Source organism: Pantherophis guttatus, chromosome 1 (assembly GCF_059756535.1).
Source record: "Pantherophis guttatus breed Tessera chromosome 1, ASM5975653v1, whole genome shotgun sequence".
NCBI lineage: Eukaryota > Metazoa > Chordata > Lepidosauria > Squamata > Colubridae > Pantherophis > Pantherophis guttatus.
The window spans coordinates 308,953,561-308,972,085 of record NC_142063.1 but is presented as its reverse complement, the minus strand read 5'-3'; the positions used below and the strand labels follow the sequence as shown (position 1 = coordinate 308,972,085).

At 37.7% G+C, this 18,525-nt stretch overlaps 1 long non-coding RNA gene across 3 annotated transcripts in view; it reads left to right on the top strand.

Moving 5' to 3' along the window:
• The window catches only part of LOC117671542 (uncharacterized), a 24,928-nt gene extending 6,403 nt beyond the window's left edge, over nucleotides 1–18,525 (top strand). For 2 of the 3 annotated variants that reach the window (XR_015732728.1, XR_004592938.3), the window contains exons 2-5: nucleotides 10,636–10,799; nucleotides 12,304–12,369; nucleotides 13,333–13,439; nucleotides 18,429–18,525. This is a non-coding gene — a long non-coding RNA (uncharacterized LOC117671542). Of the gene's footprint in view, nucleotides 1–2,072; nucleotides 2,202–10,635; nucleotides 10,800–12,303; nucleotides 12,370–13,332; nucleotides 13,440–18,428 lie in introns of those variants that run through there. The other variant, XR_004592939.3, reaches the window with a different exon arrangement.

The window sequence follows — 18,525 nt, the reverse complement described above, 5'->3', positions numbered from 1 at the left end:
GTGCCTTCAGCCTCGAGTCTAGACAGTCTTCCTAAATCAACTGAAATTATATAAATTGGAAATGAGGTGAGGGCAACCTAAAAATAAGAATGGTATTAAAATGGTAACCAGAATGTCTGATTTATATAGTATAGGAGAATATTTTTTGAGGGATTGGTTGCTTTATTTTTAAAAAAGCATCTTAAAATATCACTTTTGTATATGGGTTTAATTGGTAAATTAAAGCTTCATACAATAAGTATATATGTTTGCAAATATTCTATGCTATTCGTGACCTGGTAATTCTTTAACCAGGGTTGAAGTTATCAAGTAAACGTTTCCAAACCACACGCACACACACACACACGACCTCACCGAACAACCTAAAAGAAACCCCTTTTCCTTTTTTTCAAAAATATTCTGCAGACATTAAAAAACAGCTGTCTGGTGAGCCCTTAGTTCTTAGAGAAAGAGCCGTACCCTTCGTTTCCCATCCACCTGACTCTGCTACTTCCACAAAATGTTCCCCAAGGTGGATCGGATCCTTCGGAGTTGGGCTTCCCATAATTCTAAACAATGACGGTTGAGAATTGTGAGAAGTAAAAGTTCAACACAGCGCACCATCGGTTTGGGTAGATTTATTTCAGGACGCACCTATTGTACACCTTTCTGATCCCTCCCGTACTTGTCCCTTGTTCAGTCCACCCTCGGCCTTACTTTGAGGCATGTCATTCATATACCTTCTTTCCATCTCTTTTTTCTAAAAGGAGCGGACAATGCACTGTATTGCTTAACGCACTGTAAGCCGCCCTGAGTCTCCGGAGAAGGGCGGCATATAAATCAAATTAAAAAAATAAAATAAAAAAAAATAATAAAAAAAAAATGCCCCCTTTGCCCATTTCTGCTTCTTTTAAAAGGAAGATCAGCTACGCTCAGTTTTCCTAGTTTTTCCAACCGTTTTGGGGAAACAGACTTTCACTACTGGCGCGTGGGAGCAAATCCGGTGTAGTAATTAGAGAAGCGGTAATCCGACCACCAGCCACAACGAATTTCCTATCCGACCAGATATTAGTGGATAAGGACTTTTTTTTTTTAACGTGCCACCAGAATCAGCTTAATTTCAGCTGTTTTACGTTAAAGGCTGAGCTCCAGGCGGGATGAGGCAGCCTTTAAATATGCATATGGCCAAGTCATTTGGAAAGTTGAGGGATAAGTACATATAATTGCTTCTAATCAGTTTATAAAACATAAAAGCCTAAATGCAAGAGAAAGCCGATAGACGGAGGAAAGGGAGTAAGACTTTTAAACCTTCTCCAGCACGTTAGAGAGGGAGAGAGATGTGATTAAATCCACGCACCCGCCGGAGCCCTGCAGGGAGAGTCCGCCCACCCACCCAAATTACGCCCCTCCCGAGAAGTTAACAAATATTGTGCACCCGGCTTGCTGGCTCCCCAGCGGCCTTGGAATACTTCGGGTGGAGTTTTGTGGTTGTTGGGGGGTCATTCATCATCTCATTCGTCTGTTCCCGCAAATCAAAATCCTGATTTATGTTGTTGCCGGAGAAAAGTGATAGCATCAAAACTTTTGAAAAAAGAAAGAAAAAAAAGGACCGAGATACATTGCGCCCCGAGCGGAGCGTTTTGACAGTAAATCAGTTAAAGGATATCTTGATATACGCTCATCAGATCGGATTATCCCGAATTATACTAATCAGTAAATGTTTCTCTGCTCATTATTTTGCAAGCGAAGATTTCTCAGCCTCCTCCCCAGCCGCAAAAGATTGCTAATCCCTTCAAGAGGAGAGCATCAAAGCGCGTTCTAATTTCCCACAGTCCCCGCCCTCCGGGACACGTGGAGGTTCACGTGCGGCCTAGCCAAGCGAGACGGGCTGCAATGGCCTCGGAGGGGAGAGCGGCGCTTTGCTCTCGTCCTCCGGTTCTCAAGGAAGAAACGTCCGGAACAACGTTGCCTGCTGCACGAATGGTCAGCGAGCCCAGCCCCACAACTCATATTTAAAGAGCCCGCGTGTTGTGGAATCTAGAAGCCCCCAGACTCTAAATACCTCTTGGCCCTAAATCGTATTACTTTTGAGTCACCCTGCGCCGGTATCCCCAGCAATATTAACTGGGGCCCTTTCTCCTGAGGATACAGATGTAGAAATCTTGGCTGACCTCCTAAAAATCAGGTTTTTTAGGTGCCCAGTTTTTGCCTATTTAATTCAGGTAGGTGTGAATAGGCAGCTTGTAGGCAGAGACTGAAAACCTCACTTCTTTGCAGTGTTTTTGATGGGAATGCTAATGATTAAAAAAATACATTAGTACAGAAATTATTTCACCTATGTGATTTATCCATTGTCTCAGTTCTCATGGACTCTAGGCAGTTTGCAGAACCATTAGCTACAAGGGAGCCCCCGCCCCCCCCTACAAGCCAAAGTGGTGCTACCTATTTAGACAAAACAGAACAACCTCTAACTGGAAGTAACAACCGAGTTGGTAGGGGGGGAGGTTGTACCTTCAAAACAGAGTTGACTCCTGGCAACTACCTGAAGTAATAATTTTCTTGGCAAGGTTTTCAAAAGTGATTAACCATTGCAACCTCCTTAGGGGTGAAGGGAGAGTGACTGGCCCAAGGCCGCCTAGCTTTGTCTTTAAAGTGGGAATTAGAATCTTGGTCTCCCACTTTTTAACCTGGTATTTTAACCCCTACACTGAATGGGTTCTCACATACACATTAACACTTTTAAAAAACCCTGTAGCCTGAAAAATACTATATATCATAAACAAAATTTCAAATAATTTAACCAAATTGTTCAAAAGTTATTTTATTCATTCCTTTGTATAAAAAAAATGCAACTCTAATTTGAAGAATTTGGTAATAAGTATTACCAAAATCCAATGCAGCAAATCAGGAGTAGATTTATATTTTATAATGATTATTTTGGCTTTCCTCATGTGTTAAATGATGACAATTCTTCCTGTCTTAATGAATTCCAAATATATGGGATTTAGCCAAACAACATATTCCAGGTCTATAGTATGTAGTGGGAACTCAGATGGACTGCCAAGATCTATCAGTTAGAATGAGGATGCAAAAGGGAACATGCAGCATCCCCTTGACCGTGCCAGTAACATTAACAATAACACAGTTGGAAGGGACCTTGGAGGTCATCTAGTCCAACCCCCTGCTCACGCAGGAGTCCTGTACTAGGGATTTGAACCACCAAACTGCCAACCTTTCTGATCGACAAGCTCAGTGTCTTAGCTATTGAGCCACTTAGTCATGCATCAAGGTTTAAAGGAGTACATTTGAGAATAAACTTAGTCCAAGAATTTATTTTCAGTAACAGAAAAATTCAGTTCTTTTATTCCCCAAGTCCACTTTGTTTTCCTCAAACTACTTCCATTTCAGAAATTTTAGAATTATTAAACAACTGGGAGTCAGAAACTCATACATAAACCTACTATTGATCACCAAAGGCCTAGGAATAGATTGAAACTATTCCATCTATCCTTATTCTAAAGCAAGTAACTTTGGGAAACAATTCTTTTCTGTTAAAGTAGAACTGGGACTTAAAGATTTATTTAAAACATAATTATAATTTGCTTCTTGACAGTGTGGTTCTGTATGCACATTGTACCAATTCCTGGTGAACTGAGACATGGTTTGCTAAATGACATGGATTCACAACTATAAATTATCACACAGTCTGGATTCAATAGTCCAATGAGTATGTTAAGTAAACCTAGGCTGTGAAGACTGTCATCCTCTGAATATATAAATGTCCTCTATATATACGAATATAGGCCCTCTAATTTCTTTTCTGCTGCTTTTGCATCCAGCAGCTTGGAAACATTGTTGAAATGTTTGATTCTGCAGTGCTGCATGTGTGAATATTGCAGGAAAGAAATCAAATGAATCAAATGTAAATTTTAGCCAATATTAATTTCCTTTTACATTATAAATGCAAGAATTCAAAAATAGACAGAGACATCTTAATTTAAAAATTATATACTGCTGAAAGAAATGATGTGTTTTTGTAATTAATGACCTGTTCCAATTGTGGATTTAAAAATATTGCTGTTAATCTCATTTTTATATGCATAGTAGACATCCTTCCTAATTCCTGGTAGATTATTTTCTTAAATCATTTTGTTTTTGATTACAGTCAGAAGAGCAGTCATTTAAAGAGCAAAGCATGTAATGAAACACTCAACTTTTATACTGAGTATGGCAGATTACTTAGATTGCTGGAAAATAAAAAGGCAAGACAGCTGTCAGAGCAGTCTTAGCTGAACCTTTTAATTAATTCCTAGAGAAATATTCAGTGTAAACAGGAAGGAAAAAAATGAACATCCAACTCCTAATGTAATAAGTTAGCATTTTTTTATTGAAACATCTCTGAATGGCGCTTCTTTTAGCCTCTGTGGGACCATCCAGTCAGAGGTGAAGAAGCTTCTTGGATGAGAAGCAAAACATCTTCAAAGAAAAAACAGAAAGTCCAGTTGCCTCTTGAAAAAAGCACCTTTGGTTCACCTATCGTACTTTCTTGCCTAGTCACTTTATCTTGATTTGTCACAAGATTGACTTAGGACCCCTTAGGTCTCTTATACTAGTGATCCATAATCCTTAAACAGTCCTTGCCTATTCCTTTACTTTGTAACCAATACTATCTACAATAACAGTCTCTTTGAAAGCATCACATGTTTCTCTGGATTATTTTTTGCTGTTAGTTCTTCAAGACATCACCTTTAAAATAGTAAAATTCCATTTTAGTGGTATAGGCAATAGTACCGGTAGCAGAATCTTGTAAGCATGACAACATTTTCCCTTTCCCTATTCTTATACTAAAGAGAGTCAAATCAGGGCGATCTTGAGTTTCTTTCTCACACTTTTCTGCTTTTCCCAGGCTAAGCTCATGTTTGATGGTTGTCACATATATCTTCAAGACCATTTCTTTACTCTTCTATAGTTGCCTCAATTATCAGGAGAATGAGTTATTTCTTTAGAAAACTTATGCTGCATCCAGCTAGATGAAAAAAATACTTTTGTTAGATGAGATAGATAGATAGATAGATAGATAGATAGATAGATAGATAGATAGATAGATAGATGTAATTTAAAGTATGATCATATTTTTAAAAACCCAAAACATAGGATTCAGTTTTCTTACTATAATGTCCCCATTTTATTCAACATCTGTCACCATATGTATTTTAGAACAGTACCATGATAGCAGCTTATAATTAAGCAATTAGTAAAATGGAATGGATAATTGTACAGTATGCAGATGAAGTGATGCTAATGGTTACTAATCTAGTGTAATCTCTGGCCAACAATTTTAATGAAATTAACAAAATCAGTGAAAATAGTTGTCTGTAAGAGAACAGCCCTTGACTAGAAACACTCAGCTAGAGGATGCTAAAGGACTAGAATATTTTACAGCTTTATGCTATTTAATATAAATAAAATTGCTCAGCTTGAAAGCCAAGAAATGTGCACAAATAGTATATACTTTATTCTAAATATCAGTTTGGATGTATATGTCTCACTTGAGAATGAGAACATCCAAACTTCATGAAATTTCAATGATAGTTTATGAGATGTTGGTGCTTTGATAGGAAATCTTACAAGTTCCAGTGTCTTTTGATTTTTAAATTTGTATTATATTGAGAGATGGGGAACATTTTTTAATTTGCTTGTGTGTGCTAGTATTTACAAGTATTACCTTATTCTTATTCAATCCATGGCAGCATTTGTCACAATGGCTTAACAGCCCTAGACACAGCAATGAAAAATGTCCTTCTGTCATTTTTCCTTTCTCTCCACATTAAATATTTTTTAATCTCTAGGGTTTTTTCCCTCCATCCAGTGTACAGGACGAAAAAAATCTTATTTAGCAAAATATGAATGAAATTGTCATCACCCTTCTGCATTGCTACAGGTATTCCCAGCATGGAATTGTGCTTATTGGTTGTTAAAGATGAGGAGCCTCTTAGTGGGAAAACATGGCAATAGCTAAATCAGCACAATATACTGTACAGAGCTGAATATTTGAAACCCAGTTTTTCAAAGCTAAGCATTTACAGTAAAGTCCTCTTCTCAGTTTGATTAATATTTCACTTTCTCTTACACCAAATTCTGTTTTCTCTCCAAATTGTAGCCAAATATTCAAAACACTTATCTACATACTCACATTGGTCTTCAGATAGTGTCTTTCAACTCATCATTCTTTCTATGGCAGGATGAAATTGCTTTTTAAAGGATAGCATTGCTATCACCAGATCTTGTTGGGCTAAATCATAATAGGATAGTTTCTGGAATCATCGAAGTTATTTCTGTCAGCAAGATTCCATCTATGAATCTTCTACCATTCTCCGGTTATTCTATGTAAAGCCCAGGCTTGAGTAGGTATCTCCAAAAAATTGTCATAGATCTTTGGTTTTGACTTTAAATTAGGCTACTAAAATGAAGAAAGCTGAAAGGTAAGACACTAAAGAAACCAGGAGTGAATATTTGTGTGAAAAGTCAGCAAGCATAATGAGTTTTGAATCTGAAACCAGATACATGGCTCAGTTTTGGTCTCAGCCATATGCTTAGTTTTAATAGCTGCCTCTGTCCCAAGTAACTATTTTGCATTAGACTTCGGCTGGAGAAATTTTTTTTTGTTCTAATAACAGAGTGTTCTTAAACTTGTACAAAATTTTAGATTTTCAATTTTATAGCCATAATATAGGAAAGGGGTATATGGTAAGAATACATATTTTAATTTATTTCAAAATCCGGTAACCATTTGTGCTCGATCTGGGGGTCCTCCCAAGTTCTTTGCGGAACCTTCTGTTAATTCTGTTGCATAGTCTGTGGTTCTCTGTTCTGAAGTTCCCCCCTATAGTCACCACTGACTTTAGCCAATCTGTTTAATTGAGTTCAAACAGGGGATTAGCGATGATGGTAAGGAATAAAGATAAGGTAGAGACCTCCAGTTTTCTAAACACAACCTGGCATGGAATTTAGATAAAAATCTGGCTTAAGGATGTCTGATCCTTTCCATGTTCCAAATCAATTCACCCTTCTCTAATTGGCATGCAATAGGTTACAGGCATGCACAGAAGTCTTTCTATATTAATTACTTTCCAAGTTTGATAACCAGATGGTACAGTTTGTAGAGGAAAGTCCTTTGCTGTAAAGAAATGCTTAAGTGAAAAAATCTGTATCAAAATATATGATTATAAGATAAAGTAGTTACCATCTTATCCTGTGTTCCACCAATCACTTTCCTTTCAAATACAGACTCTCATGCAAATTAGAGCTACCAGATCTAGGCCAAAAAAATCGAGACAATTACTTAATGGCAGTAAAGTATCAGAGGGTTTTGGGGGGTTTTTTTGTATCTTTTTGCTACCATCTAACATCTGGATGTTTACAGCCCAGATCTGGTGGCCTGAATGTAAATGAGAATTACCAACTCTGTGTTAACTACAGGTAGTCCTTGGCTTACAAACACATTTGAACCCAGAATTTATGTTGCTAAGTGAGAAATTTCTTAAGTGAGTTTTGCCCTATTTTATGAATTTTCTTGCCATATTTGTTAAGTGAATCACTGCAGTTATTAAATTAATAACAAGGTTGTTAAGTGAATCTGGCTTTCCCATTTACTTTGCTTGTCAGAAGGTCACAAAAGGTGATCAAATGACCCTAGGATGCTGCAACCAGTAAATAGTCACATATGCCAGTTCTCTCCTCCAAAACAAAAGAACTACTACATGTATGCCCTGTTCAGTATCAAATCCCTGCAGTCCTTGTGGATTACTTTACTGCACCAAAAACTGTTATAAATGATCCTGTTTATATGATCCTTACCTGTTCAAAATTGCCCACCCTTCAACTGAAAGGATTTCATTCCAGATTGGGATAAAATCCCCACACAAGACTAAAAGACCAAAAACAAAAACAAAAAGCAAACAAAAAACCCCATTCTGGTGCATGAGAACCTGGGTGAGTACAATAAAAAAAAACCTGAAATATTTGGAGAATTAATTAATTCAAAAACTTTTAAATCTTTCAAACGTATCCCATCTAAATCTATAGTTACCATCTGGAGTTATTCTTATCTAAATCTAAATCTTTTCATTTTTATTCAAATAAGTATACTTTATTTAATGCTTTGGGAGCTGATTTGTTTCCTGATATATTTACAGTGCTGTTTTATTGCTATCATTTCCTGTCAACATTGTTTGTATATACCATATTATCGCTCACACACTCATAAATATTGTAGGTTTACTTGGATGTACATACAGTATTCATATGAAGATAGACACTGAAATAAAGTTGATTTTTGAAATTGCAAACTGAGCCACTTAGAAATGGCAAAATTTGGGGAAAAATAAAGCATGTGTAAAATAATAAAAATCAGTACACGTTTATTCTGATTTCTTGTTCTTACCATTTGGGATCAGCAAGATTACTAAGGGATTCATTTTTATTGCTTTTTTGTTATTATTTAACATCTGCACATTAATAACAACTCCATTTATTAAAGGATTTGTGTTGGGATTGCTATAATAAAATATACGGATTTATACTAGTCACTAAAAGAATTCTCTGCAAAAGTAGAATTCCACCCCCACCCCCAAGTGATTATGAGGACTAGAACATATTGTTTCTGCTCCAAGCATCAGCAAAACCCACTCACTGCTGTGTATGGTGACAGATGTCTTGAGTTAATGCTGAATATTTAAATGTCATCTTTGGAGCCACTCCCTATCTACATAGCACCCCAGTTTATCATCTGTTCAATCTGTCTTCAATCTGTGTTTTTTGCTGAAAGCTTCTAGTTCACTGATGGTCAAGAAACTTACTTCACAGTGCAACTGCTTTTTAAGGCCAACATCTAGTCATAAAATGCCTCCAGTGAAGGAAAGGAACATCTTACAGTTCAAACATCTACCAATGTTCAGCTTAATTGACAGCTACTGCAGCTTTCTAGAAAACTTGAGGAAGCACCTGGAAACGACTAATTTCATGATTTAGAGATACGGTGACTGTATTTAAAGCAGTGATGGGTAACCTATAGTCTGCATATAATTCACAAAACTATTTTGCAGCCTCCTGAACTTTCTAGGACCATGAACCTCAAATTTGGCAGCAAATCGTTTTTAAAAAAAATTTGATTTATATGCCGCCCTTCTCCGGAGACTCAGGTCATCTTACAATGCGTTAAGCAATAGCCTTCATACTTTTGATTATTTATACAAAGTCAGCTTATTGCCCCCACAAACTGGGTCCTCATTTTACCTACCTTAGAAAGGATGGAAGGCTGAGTCAACCTTGAGCCTGGTGAGATTCGAACTTACAGTAATTCCAGACAGCTGGTGTTAATCACAATGCTTTTAGTCTGCTGAGCCACCAGGCTCAGTAATCAAGCCATACAATTTGACATCAATGTCTTATTGGAGGAGAAAGAAGGTATTGGATGAGAAAGAAGGTATGATAAGCCTTAAGAGAAGCCATTGAATCAAAGTAGCCAGAAATCTGATACCAACCTTTCCAAAACAAGCAACAATTAAATTCGCTGACCTATTTATGTATTAGTATAATGTCATTAAAAGCCACTGGTGTAGTGGTTAGGATATCAGGCTAGAAAACAGGAAACAGTTCTAGTCCCATCTTGGACACAACGTCAGCTTGGTAACTTTCAGCTAGTCACTTTATAGGTGTCAAACTGGATTTCTTCGAGGGTCGGATCAACATTGTAGTTCTCCGCGGGGGATGGGGTGGGCATTTTCCAGCCAGCAGTGTGCTGCAGGAGGCCATGGAGGGTGAAAACGAGGTGCGAGGGGCCTGCACGCGGCCTATTTTAGCCACCAGAGGCATTGCGGGCCGATCCTTTGATATTTCCAGGCTGGCCCCACGGGCCTCAATAGATCAAAATTTAAAAGGTTCTTCACCAAAGGGAACAATCTTCCCTTTGGTGAAGCCTAGTGGAACAGCCTTGTTACAACCAGCTTTCTAAAAGCTGGGAGAAAAAGCGACAGTCTGATATCCGGGTCAAACATTTCCAGAGAGTGGAATCTGCAACTGAAAAATTTCCAAGATCTCTGGAGATGGCAGACTCTGAGAGATCTGCCCCATGAATGAATGAATGAATGAACCCATCCTGATCAATCATATTGGGCAGGCAGATGTTATTGGGAGAAGGCAGTCTCACAAATAGCCAGGCCTGAACCATGAAAAGCTTTAAAACTGACAACCAGCATCTAGAATTGCATACAGAAGCCAATTCAAGTGTACATAAGTTGCATCTTTTTGAAGCTGCATTCTGGATGAAGTATATGTAAGCTGTAGCTATTGAACCTAGACTTCAGTAAGGCATTTGATAAAGTTGATCATAGCCTCATTTATGATAAAATGGAGCAAAGGGGAATGGATAGTCCCACTATCAGATGGGTTCACAGTTGATTAGACAGTCATATGTTCTGGGTTTCCCCTTTTTTTTTTTTTGCACACTCCACAGCTTGTGATCAACACAAGCTTTCTAAAGATGTGGTTTCTTTTTTGTGTTCTTTGACTTTCTCCAAGAACTGGGAGTCCCCAAACCTACAGCTACTCAGTCTTACTTTACTTGAGTCAGTCTATTCATTCTTCATCTTCTTCCAGCTATCCTTGTCAAGTTGAAGTGCAGGTTGAAGTGCTGACCGTCCTCTTGATGTCTGTCCTGATGTTTCATCTCCCTCAGAAAAAACTGAGGAGCTCTTCAGAATCTACAGATACCATAGAGACAGCCTATACAATCTAGGACCATGGCCACCCCTTCATTCCAGGTACTACCAAGCCTCAACTGAGTTATGCATGAACCTTAGGAACAACCCCAGATTCCCTCTGAAACTAATACATTCAATCAGACACTTGAGACAGACTGATCAAATAGGTTCCGCCCTCCCTGAAGAGAGGAGTGGTTGCAAAGAACACTGGGGCTTACAAGGAGTTTTCTGCCCATGGCGGGAACTGATGGTGATATGCCCCCAATTAATAAGTGAATTTCCACACATTTATTTTTCTACATGTTTTATTTTCATATTTATTTCTTCTATCATATTCAGCAACTAATCTCCAACCACATTTTCATTCAAAACATTCCATAATTCAATCCATTCGGTTATATTTGAATTGTTTCCTTAAAAAAACAATATGATAGTCTGAATACTGTGATTTATTGGTTTACACCAGTGATGTGCTTTTGGGGGGGTACCAAGTGCTAAAAAGGGAGCACTCATCCGGGCCGCAACCAGGAAGAGGAGCTGCCCAGGGTGCATGTGCACACCGGATAAGGCACTTCTGATCTCCAGCACGCCAGCAAGTCTTCCGGTTACTGCCATGCATGCTCAAGCACCAATCAGCTGGCCGAGGCGTATACTCATGCCAGAAAATGGAAGATCAGCTCTTCCGGTTTCTGGCACTGCCGCACGCACAAAGGCCAGCTGATCATTGCATGCGCAAGTGTGCCAAAAACCCGGAAGAGGAACGGGTGACGCCGCACGTGCCAGGCGACACTTCTGGCACACATGCCAAAGGTTTGCCATCACGGGCTTATACCTTACATTTACAAATACCTGCATTTTATAAATATAGCTGTTGTTCATAGGTCATAGAAGCCTTGAATGGTAAAGCAAAAAAGGATTTCTCATAAACCAAATTAACTAATTTAAAACAAGGTTAAATTATTAAATTAAATAAATACTTCCTGTTTTCCTTATTGTGCTCTGGTGGGTGAACTGGAGCTTCCCCTTTCTATGCTTATGATTCAAGGATCCCTTAGTTTTCTTTTGTTATGCGGGAGATTTCATCCTTTACGTCCTTTCTGTTCTTTGTCCCTAACTGACATCAACAGCTTGGTTTTTACATATTTGCAAGAAAGGCAGCTTCAAATAATCAGATTGATTCTCCTTCCTAACTCCAGATAATGTCTGCTTCTTTTACCTTTCTAATCCAGTAAATAAAACAGTTTTGAAGATCTTTGAAAATTAGAAGCATTTTATAATCTGATGACAGTTTTGCACTCCACAGGTAACAGTTTGATTTTTTAAAATCTAATACCAGACACTAACAGTATAATAAAGCAAGCCTGAGAAACTCAAGAATCAAAATATCTTATTCTATTCCAAAATGATGGTATTCTACCAAAATAGTTGAAAACTGCCTTTGTCAGGGTATGCTATGTCAAGATTCTGTTTTCAGTTCTTTAGCAGTGGGGAAATATCTAAAACTAGATGTTGTCCTTTGGAAACTGACTACTTGGGTTTTATATACTTCCTTTCTTAACTTTAGGAAATTGCTTGTTAATGGATATTTGGATGTTAAGAACTTTCAAAAGGTCAAGTTTCATTACACCGGGTAGGTTTCCTTTTTTAAAGACTTAAAAAAACCATTTTCAATAAATAGTGAAAGGGTGACCAGAACATTCATTTTGGAAAGTTATGAATAGATTAAGGGCTTGTGGGTTGTTTAAAATCTTACCAAAATATATTTGAAGATTTTGAAACTAACTGTAAGAAACCTTCCCATGGGGGAAAGTGTTGTTGATTTAAAAAAAACATATGAGGAGATTTGAAGGTTGACTAGAGCAACGGTCCCCAAACTTTCCACCTTGGCGGCCCAGCTCGGCGCAGGGGTGGGGTGAGTGAGTGGCAGGCATATGCATGCACACACGGCTCCATTGGGGTGAGCAGCAGGGGCGTGCACTCTCCACTTGCGTGAATAGAGGTTTGCACGTGAGCTCAGGGCACTTGAGCCGATGGCGCTTGAGCTCATGCATGAAGCTCCACTCGTGTGAGGAGAGAGTGGAGGTTTGCACGTGAGTGCAAGGGCCCACCACTTGTGTGAGTGGAGTTTCACGCACAGGCACACGCGCATGCTTGCCCATCACTTGTGCAGCCCAGTTTTAAACAGGCCATGGTCTGGGAGTTCGGGACCCTGGGCTAAAGGGAACCAGGAGAACTAAAGATTATAATTAAAGGAAAAAAAGATCCATTAATACAGAATGGTAATATTATTCATTATTCAAGGATCTTTTGGAACAGTATATTTAGAAATTATGAGAATTTAGAAATCTTAAGAATGTCCAGTATTATAAAAATGGATTAAAAAGTTATGGAAGAAGAGCAGTTTTTACAGGATAAAACAGAGACTGAAACTGTTTTAAATGTGGATTAGAAAATAGATTTTAAAATGTCAAGCTACAATGTGGAAATTATACTGTATTTATAAATGAAACCAGCTGATGTCCTAATAAATGGGATATACAAATAACTCAGAAGAGTAATTTTGATAGCTTTCTTATGTTGACTTACTAAATAGATGTGTTAAACTTGTGAAGGAAACAAAGAGAAAAGGATAAAAAAAATCAGCTTGTGGGACATTGAAGAAAGATCAAGATTCTTAAAAGTAAACAGAAAGAATAAAAAGTGGGTATATTTGATTAAGATTAATATATATATGTTGTTTCTGATAACTTTCAATAGAATTTTCTTGATTGAGTCTGAATGAAGAGGCTTTAAAGATTTGTTTATAGATAAGAAATAAGGATGGGAAAAATATCTTTTGTTGAAATGTCAGAGAAGGTAATAAATGACTGAAATTGTATTTGTCTTGCTGAAGGGAGAAGTCATTTCTTTATATATCTTCTTTTCCTTTCCTTTATTCTTTTTCTTTTTCTCTGCACTTTTTATTTTTTACTTTTTATACTTTTATTAGTTTACATTCATTTTTTATCTTGTATTTTATAAAATATTATTAAAATATAGATATAGAATCCTTACATGGATTCTTTTTGTACAATACACTAAACTAGGCCAGGGGGTAGGTCCATAAGCATGTCATACAAACTCTGAATCTCAACTAACTAGTTCCAGCCTTAATTTGCTGTTGTTAATTGCGAAGTCGTGTCCGACCCATCGCGACCCCATGGACAACTTTCCTCCAGGCCTTCCTGTCCTCTACCATCCCCTAGAGATCATCTAAGCTCACACCGACTGCTTCAGTGACTCCATCCAACCACCTCATTCTCTGTCGTCCCCTTCTTCTTTTGCCACTGTCCATGGGGTTTTCATGGCAAAGATACTGGAGTGGGTTGCCATTTCCTTCTCCAGTAGATCACGTTTTGTCAGAGCTCTCTGCTATCTTGGGCCCTGCACAGCATAACTCATAGTTTCATTGTGCTGCCCAAGCCCCTTCGCCATGACAAGGCAGTGATCCATGAAAGGGAACTTTAATTAGAGATACTTAAATTCAGCTCCAAGCAGATCTGCTCCTTCTGGACTATCCCAAATTATCCCAAGTTTAAATGGTTTCCTGTCCTAGGATACACAAACATACAGACTGAAAAATATGTATGCAAGGATCTTTTAGAATTTAGTAAATATAGGCAGAAGCAAGCATGGCACATGTGCAAAGACATGTACAGAGCAACAAAGTCACAATACTTAGAGATCTGCAAGTCAGTGGTGGGTTGCCCCCAGTTTGGACCGGTTTGCAAATAAAGACGGCGGGAGGCTCCGCCCACTGACCTGGACATCATCAGGAAGTTTCTGTGCATGCATGGTCCCGTTGCAAACCGGTAGTAAAGGTAACTAGAACCCACCCCTGCTGCAAGTCCTTCACAGCAACTAGTTTCAGTCCGGTCCAGAAGCATAGTCAGGTTACAGTCTAGAAGTCCAAGAATCCAGATACAGGTTATCAGGGAGCAGGGTTTCTATAGGCAACAGGTTCAGAAGCAGAGTTCTGGCAAGCAGAGTAGTTGATCCAATGGAGAACTACTGGGTAATAATAGTTTTTAAAGGAAGCCTGCACTAGATGCAGACAATCAAGGGTGAGAACATCACTGCTATGCATGAAGCCTGCCAGAGCTCCACTGTTCAGCTTTGCACTCAATTCTATGTGATGCTGGGAACAATCTTGAGGCACCCTAAAATATTCTCCAATAACCTGAGACTAAAAAGTCTCCTACAGCATAAGCCATCTCCCACTCCCTCTCTCCCCTCTCCCTCTCTCACACACAACTCCATTAACATCCTGGCCCCAATGCCTCACATCCATATTTCTTAAATTCTTCCAAACTTCTCAAAGTATTTAATTTTTCTTATGTACATTCTTTGTTTATTGCATTCTCCCATCACAAAATAATAGTGTTTGTCTACTTCATATCTCTCCAGGAGTAAAAGGCAGCATTACATTGCAGCTTTGTTCAAGGTGGTGCCTGACAGATGTGCTAGACTATTGTCCAAATTCTCAGTCAGTACAGTAGCTGAGAATTATGGATGCTGTAGTACAAATGTGAAAGGCACCAAGTTAGGGGATTTGTAGACAAATTATTGCCTACTTTTAAAAAATTAAAGGTACAGATATTAAAGAGTGCCAGTGGGTCTAGCTTTCCATCCCCATCCACTCAACTGTAATCCTGAGTAAAGTTTATCCATCTAATAGATCACGTTAAAAGAATACAATCCATTCACTTCCACTTTCCCTACACCTAAATTTACACATTAATAACTCGTTCCCATTATTGATACTTGTTAAAGTAGAATTAATGCTATTGTTCCTCAACAAACACTGCTTAAATACTATGTTTAGTGGGCTTGTAATCAGCTTTACCCACTTTTCTTCTAATCTGATTGAAACAGATTTCCTACCCAAATCTTTGTTATTATTTTGTTGATATTAAGGGGTCACATATTTACAATCCCTGTCTTCAGCTTTAATTTAAGTTGCTGAGGCTGAGTTACCATTATGGATGAACAGATAATTTCAGTTAACTCACTTTTTAATTAAAATGGTGTCAGAGAAATGGTCCACGCCCCATTTGATGGAATGCAAAGTTTGGTACTGGTGTTACTGTACACTACTGGTTATATTTTAGCCAGCTTCCTATTATGTAGCTATTCATGATAATGCTTTTTGACCCTCTGCATTTACTCCATCATAATTATCCTTTAATACTCTTATAAATGAACTTTTAGCTTATCTTTTATTAATTCGCAGAACAAGCAAAGCACTACAACATAATAAACAAACCTATTTAAATAAACGGTTTAACCCTTTGGAGAAATTATTCTTCCTGCCCCAAAATCTTTTTAAAAAGGCAATAGCAGAAATTAAAAGTTAAAATTTAAGAAAGGAATCTAAGAGTGAAAACAAATCTTACATTTTCAAATGATGCACTGGGTTTGATAAACTTTGAGACTCAGAGAAAACTAGTGCTTCTCACCCCAAAATAATAATCTCCCCTTGATCTCTGTTCAATTTCTCCATTTTAATCAGTTATTCTTTTTATGAATAATAGATCATTGCTCAGATAACCTTCCTAAATATTTTTAAAGTGCCTATCAAGAGAAAAAAAGAAATCTGGTTATGGCTGAATGAATTCTATTTACTGATACATAATTTTCCCATGTTAGTACAGGTAGTCCTCCACTTACAACAGTTCATTTAGTGACCATTCAAAGTTACAATGGCACTGAAAAAAGTGACTTATGACCATTTTTCACAGTTACAACTGTTGCAGCATCCCCATGGTCATGTGATCAAAATTCAGATTCTTGGCAACTGACTCATAATTATGATGGTTGCAGTGTCCCAAGGTCATGTGATCAACTTTTGTGACCTTCTGACAAGCAAAGTCAATGGAGAAGCCAGATTCACTTAACAACTCTGTTACTAACTTAACAACTGCAGTGATTCACTTAACAACTGTGGCAAGGAAGGTCGTAAAATGCAGCAAAATTCACTTAACAACTGTCTCACTTAGCAACAGGAATTTTGGGTTCAATTGTAAGTTGAGGACTACCTGTATAAGAAAACTACATACAGTTGTCCACAGAATCACAAGTTTAGATTGACTCAAAAGCGGTTTTATCTCTTCCTTTTCAATTCAACACGTCGTGGGAACCCAGTCATTTTCTAATTTCATTAATTTGTGTGGAGATCATATTTTATGTAACCATATGATTTCTAAACCTGAGTTTAATGAGTTGTATGAATCCAACCAAACATTAGGAAACATTTGCCTGGAAAGCTATCTAGGACTAAGATCGTATATTAAAATTAATAGCCAGATAAAGGATTGAGGCAGTCCACTTACCTTCTTTTTATTAAATATGTAAAGGCTTTTGTACATACAGGTGGTCCTCAACTTATAACTGTAATTGATCTTGGAATTATGTTGTCATTGTGGTTGTCAGTCATGGCATCGCATGACTAGATCCAAATTCCTGACATTTTTTGTGGTAGTTGTTAAATGAAAACCAAATGCTGCAATTGTTAAGCAAATCCATTTTCCAATGGGTATTTTTTGCTGGAAAGTATATGTAAACTTCAGAAACTGGCAAAAAGCATCACAAATTGCGGTCCAGTGAGTATGGAACACTGCAGCTATAAAGATAAGCTTGTTGCCAAACACCCAAATGTGATCAGGTGTCTAAAGGAGGTATGGCCTTTGTAACTTCAAAAGTGAGGCGTAAGTAGCTCTGGGGAGACATAACTTTGAATAGTTGCTAAGTGACTGGACATAAGTCGAGGACTACCTGTAATACACAGTCATATTTAATTGTTTATAAAAATAGTGGCTCAACAGAATCATCATTTCAGATACACATACAAATGGAGACTGAAAGATCATGGGGCATATTACTCCATTCTGCTTAGAGCAGACTTCTCCAACCTGATGTTGTTCATATATTTTAAGATTACAGACCAAAATTCTCAATGCACATGCTGGCTTGAGTTCTGAAATCTGTATTCTAACAAATCTGGAGCAAAGTCAGAGTCAGATTACCTTACTGAATTCCTCTGAGTCCCATCTCTGTCTTAATTACCAAAAACAGAATTTCAAATTGAGTGTGATACTCTGGACCCAGTAAAATAAGGTAGCAGCCATGTGTCCCTTTTGCACACCCACACTTTTTCCTTTATCAACCTTTCCTTGGAAGCAACAGTTTATTGCTGGAATTCAGTCAGCTTTCATGAAATATTTTGTTACTTTAACTGAAAAGGAGTAGTATTTGTCATTTTAAAAAATCTGAATTCTCTTTGAGAAGAGTAATATCTTCAAGTGCGCTGGTATTAATCTGGAAAGATTACATTATATCTAATAATGCCCTGACAATTTTAAAGAAGATTAGACCAAGAGCATTGGTTGGGCTGGTGAACTCCACCTGATTTTCTGTAGCCATAGAAATAATCTTCATAAAATAATGCAGTAATAAATAATGACCAAAGATTAGCAGTTAGGTCCAGAGCTTCAGATGAAGTTGAGGAAATTGTGACATTTTATGTATTAAACAGATGGAGGCAAATTAAACAGTGCTCCTTTCTTTTCTAGAATGTCTCTAAGCTAGTTGTAATGCTATATGCTTTCATTAAATCCAGTTAAATTATTCTTCCTGATTTCCTGAATTTAGGTGGTGATTCTGAAAGTGCTGTATGACCTCATCATGTGTGCAGAATTATCAGATACAGAAGAATTCTTCAGATTTACAGTAAAGGTGTAAACTGTGA